General features: G+C 53.6%; 1 long non-coding RNA gene across 1 annotated transcript; it reads right to left on the bottom strand.

Annotated features, from left to right (window-relative positions):
• Positions 1-4,990: 4,990 nt before the first annotated feature.
• LOC112658961 (uncharacterized) lies at positions 4,991-5,942 on the bottom strand. Its single transcript, XR_003136060.3, has 2 exons — positions 5,612-5,942; positions 4,991-5,287 (listed from the first exon to the last, which is right to left on the bottom strand). It is a non-coding gene; the product is annotated as an uncharacterized LOC112658961 (long non-coding RNA).
• Positions 5,943-8,899: the final 2,957 nt, after the last annotated feature.

Raw genomic sequence — 8,899 nt, 5'->3', positions numbered from 1 at the left:
CCACGGGGGTCTGCAGGATCAGATGGAGGCTACGTGGGGTGACTCCTGAACGTCTGTTGATGCGGACGGTGTGCCCGGGGAAAGGCGTGAGAATCAACAAGGAGCCCAGGCCTTGGGTTCTCGGAGAACGTTGCTCACATCTCTTGCAACGAGTCCGATCACCCGGCTCTGTGGCGGTCGATTCACTGCCTTCTCTGCTGGACCTCCAGACCTGGCTGCGTCTCCTTCACTTCGGGTCCCCAGCACCCACCCCGGGCCAAGCACGTGGCAGGCCCCTGCTAGCATTTGTTGAGTTCAAGTACTCCAAGTCCTCGTGTCCGGGGCACACGGTCCTACACGTGGTCAGCACCAGTCCTCCAAGGCCGTGCGAGCTCAGGACACGGTGAGCTGGCTCCACAGAAAAGGATCCGAAAGAGGATCGGGGCTCCAGTGGGCGGACAGGAGAGTCCCAGGTAAAGGGAAGGGCGTGAGGGGAGCAGGGAGCCGAGTAGACGATGTTTCCTGTCGCCCATCCTCATGCCAACAGTGATGATCACAGTAAAATTAACAGTGACAGCGCCTCCCATCGCCTGCGTGCTGAACAGGTGCAAGGCGCCGTTTGAAGCATTTTGCACGAACCTTTCAGTCTTCACACTCCGTGCGGATGAGAACACTGAGGGGTCCGTGGGGATGAGGACACTGTGGTGCGGAACAGTTAAGGACATCTCCCAAAAGCTCAAAGTGGCAGAGTGAGGATTCAGACCCTGAGAGGTGGCTGCAGAGCCCCCCTCCTGCCCGTCCTGACCTTCCCCTCCCGAGGTCACGGTCGCCGGGTGCTCCCCCCACGGCCACGGCTCCAGCCTCTGGTTTTACCTGCCCCCACCCCCACCCCGGGGTGCATTTCCAGCAGACGAGCTCGCAGGGTTAGAAAGCGGCCTGATTGACGTGACCCCATCTGGAATCTCTCAGCCTAGTGCATCGGTGCCTTTGCAGTCGTGTCCCCAAAGCCCCGGGCTGTCTCTGCTCCCACAGCCTCTCGAGCATCTTCCCACACCGCAGACCGCTGCCGCCCAGTGCTCCCAGAGCCCGAAGCCTGGGGCCCCCACCCTCACTGCGGCCCAGCCCCACACACGCTGCTTACACCTCTACCTAAAACACCTGTGGGTCAGGGAGGCAATTTATGGGACCACTTGGAGGGCCGCTTCCCTGCAACCGTCCGTCGCCGCCCTAGGAACCTCAGCACTCGTCCACCCAGGGCAAATCTCGCTGTGCTCAGCCTGAGGTCCCCGTGGAGCCTCCCCAGAGACCGCCCCACCGCCACCGAGACCCCTTAGTTACAGGCACGTCTTCAACATGAACTGTGACTATTTCTCCTTTTTTTAATTTTTAAAATATTTTATTTATTTATTCATGAGAGACACAGAGAGAGAGAGAGAGAGAGAGAGAGAGAGAGAGAGAGGCAGAGACACAGGCAGAAGGAGAAGCAGGCTCCCTGCAAGGAAACCCGAGGTAGGACTCGATCCCAGGACCCCAGGGTCACACCCTGGGCCGAAGCAGACGTTCAACCACTGAGCCCCCCAGGGGCCCCAATTTCTCCCCCTTTTTTCTTCTTTTCAAACCCGGCTAGACATAGTAAAAGCAACGTGAACGGCTTCATTTCCTCCCTACCTAAGAAATTCTAATAAAGAGATTTGGTTCAGAGTTCCCTACTGAAATTTTTTTAAGAATGAAATAATGGGTTTTTGTCCAGATCTGTTCAAAACTAGCGTGGAGGGCAGGAGGCTATTGGTGACACGCGGCTGGTTGCGAGCTGCTCGTTGAAGAGGAGGATGGTATGTGCAGGCTAGTTACACAATCGTTACTTGCGTGTGCGTAAAAATCCTGTTCCTGTAACATTCTCCCACAAAAGAGTGGAAGACATATAAAATTCTTCCAAAGTTGGCAGGACAAGCGAGTCCGACTCATGGCAATGACACCGTTTCGAAGTTTCCCTTGTAATTTCATTTGTCCGCATAAAATCCGGTCCCTGTGAGCCAGGGATACGTGGACTTGGCCGGCTGTGTGTTCCCGGCTCAACAAAGCAGACGGAGCTGGACCTGGTGCTGGGGAGGGGGGCGCCCCCCGGGCCCGCGGCCAGGAAGGACCCGTCTGGGCCCCACAGGCCTGGCGGTAGCGGCTCCCTCATCAAAGCTGCGGCCCTGGTCTAGACACATATCTGCAGTGTCACCGCTCCGGATTCTTCGGAGTCCACTAAATGCTGACGTCCACAGTGAGCCCCGCGGCCCGTCTCAGAGCAGCGACGTCCCGGAGGTGGCCTGCCACGTGCGAACGCTGGAAACAGCAGGCCGCCTGGGAGCACGAAGATGGGACACTGGGCAAATGGTGTCACCGGGAGTCCCCCGTGGGGCTTGGAAGTGCCCACCTTTGGCCAGAGGAGCCAACGGGCTGTCTAGAGGCTCCATTTAAAGGGATTTCAGGCCTGGGGAGGCCACGGTGCCTGAACTCCAGGCCTGGCTCCTCATCCCTGAGTCTGGCAGGATGACCCTCCAGAGAGATACCTCGGGGCAACCTTGGGGTGGCCCGGGCGTGTCGGAGGCTGTGGTGGCCCAGCCAGTGTCGCCCGGGCAGCCCGCCTGCTGGGAGGCCTCCCCCGCCGTGCCCTGGCCCCAGCCCTGCGCCGTCCAGCAGTCGGGGGCCGGGGGTCTGTGACGTCCTGGGGCGCTGTCTGGGACCCCGTCAAGTCCCGCAGCCTTCTCCCCTCTGGCGCTGGGGGAGTTTCGGGGACTTGACCTCCCTTGTGCACCGGCTGCCTCCAGGAGAGCAGGGCCCACACTGTCCCCTTCCATCTCACAGACGCTGGAAGCGACTTGGAGCACAGACAGGAGCCTGACAGGACCCAAGCCCAGGCTGCACGTGGTGGCGCTTTCCAGCAAGGGCGGTGACTGCGGCGACTCCAGCGCCCCCCCTCTGGCTCCTGAGTCCAGCCCACGGGCAGCTGCCGCCGTAAGCGGTCCATGGCATCGGGCAGCCCCATCCGCGCGCGCAGAGCAGCCTGCACCATGCATCTCACTACGGCCCCTCAGTCGTTCCTCCCTGGGGCCCCGAGCACCCCGACGCCGCCCGGCACCTGGCATGCTGGCCCGGGCCCGGGTCCCGCCTGCACCTGCTCTGCCCTCTGTGCCCCCCACCCCGATCCCCCATTGGCTCTCCGGGCCTCCCCGAGGCTCGGGGCTCTCACCGCCCCTCCTCAGAGGCACAGCATCCACCACACCGGGTTCCGGCTGCTGGTTTACCTCCTGCCGCTATGGATGCATGTGTGCCCCCCAAACCCTTACGTGGAAACCTCGCCCTTAAGGTGATGGTAAGTGGCGGCGTGTCTGGGAAGTGATTAGCTCGCAAAGTGGCACCCTCATGAATGGAGTCGTGTCCTTATAAAAGCGCCTCCAGAGAGCCCCCCCGCCCCTTCGTCCACGTGAGGACACAGCAAGCAGACCCCGTCTGCGAACCAGGAAGCAGGATCTCACTGGACACTGAATCTTCTGGAGCCTTGATCATGGACCTCCAGCCTCCGGAATGTTCCAGAAATAAATGTCTGGGGTTGATAAGCACCCCAGTCTGTGGTGTTCTACTACGGCAGCCTGCATGGTCCCCCAAACTAAACTTGGGAGGCCAGAACTGTTTAATCCGCCACTGTGTTCCGGGGCACAATGCCTGGCGCCCAGTGAATACGCGGACGCAGAGGGCGGATGCTTGCGCGGTGTAGACCACATGCCCAGTTGCGAGTGCCAGCCCCGAAAAGGCTTCTCAATGATCCTTACTGTCATTTCTTTACAACCTTGATGCCCTCTGCTCTCCCCATGTCTCTCCTCCTCAGAGATGCGTATCCTCCAAACCACCCTCCGGCTTCCTCCCCATCTGGAATATTTTGTGAAGGAATGAGGTTGCGTTGAAGAGTTAACACCCCAACTCAGCAGCGGAGAGTGGCTGTCCTTGCCACCTTGCAGCCCCGACTTCCAAGGCTGAGCCCGCAGACAAAGGCTGGACCCCAAGGAGAGTGGGACTGCAGACACTCACTGCATAAGGGCATCTCCCCCCCACTGCCCCGTAAGATGCTGAAATCTCAGGGAAGTGAGCGCGGAAGGCAGTAGCCCAGAGTTCCCAAGGGGTGGGCTTTGAAGGTGGGCGACTTGAGTCTGAGTTGAAGCGCTGTCTCCCACCATTTGCGTCCGATGTAAAGTGTGTGCAACACCCGCTGCGTTAAGAGTGAGTCCAGCTGCTACAACAAACAGGCCCAAGCTGCGGTCACTATGGCGCTTCTCACGCAAAGCCAGGTGTACTGCGGCTCTCCCACCCTGCACTGCTCCAAGCCCAGGGTCCACGGGTCTCCCACGCGGGGCTCTGCCCAGTGCTGCAGCCTCGCCGCCCTCTCCAGGATCTGCACTCGGTCACCCAACAGGTGAGGGGAGGGAGCACGGAGGGTTGCTCGGGACGGATAGGCCAGGGTGGAAGTGGCATCCATCCAATGGCCCCGGGGCATCTAGAAACCGGGGCAGGTGGAGCAGGAAATGTGGAAAATGAAATGTTTTGGAAAACCCTTGGTGTTGCTCCTGCCACGCCTCCCTGACGGAATTGTTGCCTTTAATGGAACAGCACATAAAAGCACTGAGCAGGGTCATGGCCCTGTAGTGGAGGCCAAAATGGCAGGTTTCCTTCTTTCTTTGCCTTGGGTGATAGTTTGGACTGGAAGGTTTCTAGAATGATCTCTGGATGTAAATGAGCCTCCGGTCTCTTTGTCTTTTTGAAGCACCTGCTCCAGAGGCTTTTGGAGGCACTAGCCAGGCATCAGAGGCCCAGGGGAGTCTGAGAGGTCACCCTAATTTGTCAGAACATTTGGAAATTTCTGCAGGAAGTACTATGACAGATGTGTGCCCCCACACCCACGTCCACACCCATCATCCACAAATACACTTTCTGTTCTGCTCCAAAAGAAGACCAATTCAGGATGACTAGGTTCTGAATTTCCTCAACGCATGTTAGAGAGGCTTAAGGAGTCTTTGGGGACAAAGCCACAGAATGGGGTGCCTCTGTCTGAGAAGGTGTGACTCAGGGTGGAGTCAGCTGTTCAGACAGGCTTCTGGAAGCAGGTGGGATGAGACAAATGGGAGGTGAGAGGCAGAGGCTCAGACTCTTCCCACCATCTCCCCATGCTCTCTTCCTGCCCTTCAGAGGCTTGTTGATGTACCAGGGGATGGGAGTGGAAGGAGAGGTGTTGGCCAGTGCCCCTGCATCTCGGGGGCTAGTCAAGCTGCTAGAGAAGATATAAGAATGAGGCTGGTGGGCTTACAGGGATTCAAACCAGCCCCCGGTGATAAAGGAAGCTGGACATCTGCAGACAAATCAGCAGCACAGAAGGAAAGGTGAAGCAGTGCAAGATCACTCTGGGCCCCCCCCCCACCAGTGTGCAAGAGCCCTTGGAGGGACCTCACCCCTAACACAGTACAAGATCCCTTGGGGGGCCCCCACCCCTACCACAGTGCAAGATCCATGGAAGGCCCCCAACCCTAACAGAGTGCAAGAGCCCTTGCCACCCCTAACACAATGCAAGATCTGTTGAAGGGATCCCCACCCTTACCACAGTGCAAGATCCGTTGAAGGGGCCCCCACCTCTACCACAGTGCAAGAGCCCTTGGAGGGCCCCCACCCCTACCCTGGCCAGTGTTTAGTCTTCTCAGAGTTTTCCCTCAAGGACCAATGGACCCTCTGTGAGATCATGAGTTGCTGGTTCCGGTATCCAATAGGAGCCCCAGTACTTTCTCACTTGGTCTGGGAGATTCTGTTGCTAATGTTGCTATTGGTTAAGGCAGCAGCAGACTGTAGCTGTTCAGTGGTGATGATCCTTCAGGATCGAGAAAAATCCCTTCTTCCCCTAGCTTATCAGCGCTCCATTAGGACACGCTATCTGCTCATCCCCGGACCTCTGTGCTCAGCAGAACTCCAGATCCCTCAGATACCTTCCCACATCTGCTCCTCTCTTCTCAGGCCCTCCGAGAAGTAGAGGAGCAAGGAAGACAATGCCATGAGAATCTATTCTTCTTTAGAAAGATTGCTTTCCCTTTGTGTCTTATGATTTGGAAGGAGAGAAGGTCTGGACTATCTTAAGCCTAAGAAAAGTGGCAGAACAGGGTGCCTCTGGTCATGGGAATCCAAGTATAGGGAGAACTAACTTCCCATGGGCGGTCTTTCCTCTCACATCTCCAGAAAAGCCATAAAATGGAAACACACACACACGTTCAAATCAAATCCAGACAAAAAGTCAAGGACTCTAATACAGCAGTTGGGGACATGCCAACCCATTTCTCACCTAGCTTCAGGGCACCATCTTATTTTGACAGTCATAGCAACTGGCTGTGGCTTCTGGCCCATGGCCAGGTATGCTGAAGGCCGAATTTCCAAAACTCTGTGATAAGCGCTCATTTCTAGGCTCAAATACTCCCACTGCATTTCCTTCTCCCTTTCTCCCATATTCACATCCTCTCCTTTTAAGACTCATATTTCATTTGAACCAAATTTCTCTTTCCTCCTTCATCATGTCACGGCAGCCTCCCTGCCCCAACCTTCTCTGAGGAATGGGCCCACAGGCAGGAGCTTGTACTCGTCATCCTTGATTAGTCAAAGTGGTGATGAGCTCAACTTCCCTCCACAGTCAGCATGAGTACTCCTTCAAGTTGTTTCTTCATAACTAGGACAACTCCATGACTGGTGAGCATTGAGTAGGGCGAGAAAATCATTCCCTGGGGGGCAGGAAATAGCTTATTTGCCTTTGGAGTTAACTCCTCCAGTTACAAAATGGCCAGTTCTCTAGGTCCCTGCACAGCAAAAAAAACCTATAATGCAAGATCATAAATCATACACCTTTTTTAAAAAAAATTACTGTATACTACCCATGGCAAAAACTACTCTGAAGTTTTTTCTCACACTTGTGATGACACACTGCTTTGGTGGGTGATGTTGCTCAAAAATAAAGCTAGCCATAAATACAAAACACACAAGCCTGAATCAAAGTCCTCTCACAGACCTTGCTATATCTTGTGAGAAATAAACACACAGCACATATTTCACTCCCCCAAAATAGCATCACAATATATATAAGCCAAAAATTATTCAGAAGGCACTGTTTTAAACAATTTCGGTTAAAGTAACCATCTAAATATTCACCTGGTGATAAGGGAAATACTACCTTGTTCAAAATTTGTATCTGTAAGTAATAGTTTTAAAAGAATCAGCTAATTAAAGAACATCAATAGTATTTTGTTCATAAGGTGTGAGGGAAGAACCCTCCTTTTCCAATATATGTGCATGTTTTATTTTGCTTTATGATATGAATCATACATGGGTATAGGAGGTGAAATCATACATGGGTATAGGAGGTGAAATCTCTCTTGAAAGGTGAGGTCGTTTGTAGTGTCATTCACCAGGTATGATGAGGTACATGGCTCGTGATCAGAGAACCATTCTAAACCCACTGATTTCACAGGTGTACACCTATGTAAAAACTCAGCAATCTGTATGGCTCTGCATACTTTACCGTGTTGTAAAATATATAACATAAAAAATAGAATAAGTGATGGAGCGCCTGGGTGGCTCAGTTGGTTAAGCATCCAACTCTTGATTTGAGCTCAGGTCATGATCTCAGGGTCATGAGATCGAGCCCTGCAATGGGCTCCGGGCTCAGCATGAAGTTGGCTTGAGATTCTCTCTCTCCCTCTGCCCATCTCCCCACTCATGTGTATTCTCTCTCTCTCTCTCTCTCTCTCTCTCAAAATAAATAAATAAAATATTTTTTTAAAATAGAATAAGTGATTACAGGGAGTACAAAAGGTGAACTTCAGGTAGCATCTCCATTTCTCTTGGCTTTGACCATCGAGATGTTAAAATGCCTCCTGGAAGAGTAGGGAGAGCCTGGAAGGGTGAATTTGTGAAATCCGCCAGCGCGTAAGGGCTGGGCCATACATAGCTGGGTTAGTAAATCCTCGTTCATCTCAGACTTCACAAACGAATTTACCTTATGCTTTTTGCATTCCCTTCATTTATTTCCCTTAGTTCTCACTTGGTACTAGACAAGGGACAATCACTGTCATCGACAATAGCCGTGTTCTTTAAAGTCCCCAGGAACACTAAGTAGCGGGTACTAAACCGCTGTTCCTGGGGACACAGGGTTACTTCCTGCCATCTTCTGGTTGTCACATTCTCATCAACCAGTCAACGCACAACCTTATGTTGTGTGTTTCTGGTTAAAGACCTCTTGCTTGATATATCCTGAGTCATTAACATTGAACTCATGGCCATCAACACTCTAACTCCAGCCTGAGCGACGCTTCTCTAACCCACAGATTTGCCCTGGAAGGCACATCACATCTTCCAGCGCTCAGTTACACTATACATGCTGCAGCCCAGCACTTGGGGGCCATTTTATTTTATTTTTTTAATTTTTATTTATTTATGATAGTCACACACACAGAGAGAGAGAGAGAGAGAGAGGCAGAGACATAGGCAGAGGGAGAAGCAGGCTCCATGCACCGGGAGCCCGACGTGGGATTCGATCCTGGGGTCTCCAGGATCGCGCCCTGGGCCAAAGGCAGGCGCTAAACCGCTGCGCCACCCAGGGATCCCACTTGGGGGCCATTTTAATCAGCGAAATCACCAACAAAAAAATCACAAAAATGAGCAAAATGTGAGCCTATATAGGCTGTGAAAAGGACACTTGGTTACAGTAGAAGAGCTGAACGCAAGAAGGCAGAGCGTCAGCTCCTCTGGCCTCAACTGGGAAGGTGTGCCTGGGGCGAGTCAGATGTTTGCAGCTCTGCGCATCTTCATGAATGAGTTTGAAAGAGCTTTCGATGTTGATTTCAAGGTCACCAAT

This window comes from Canis lupus, chromosome 2, assembly GCF_003254725.2.
Source record: "Canis lupus dingo isolate Sandy chromosome 2, ASM325472v2, whole genome shotgun sequence".
In the NCBI taxonomy this organism is placed as follows: Eukaryota; Metazoa; Chordata; class Mammalia; order Carnivora; family Canidae; genus Canis; species Canis lupus.
The sequence above is the reverse complement of the archived record's forward strand: the minus strand, read 5'-3'. Positions and strand labels throughout refer to the sequence as shown.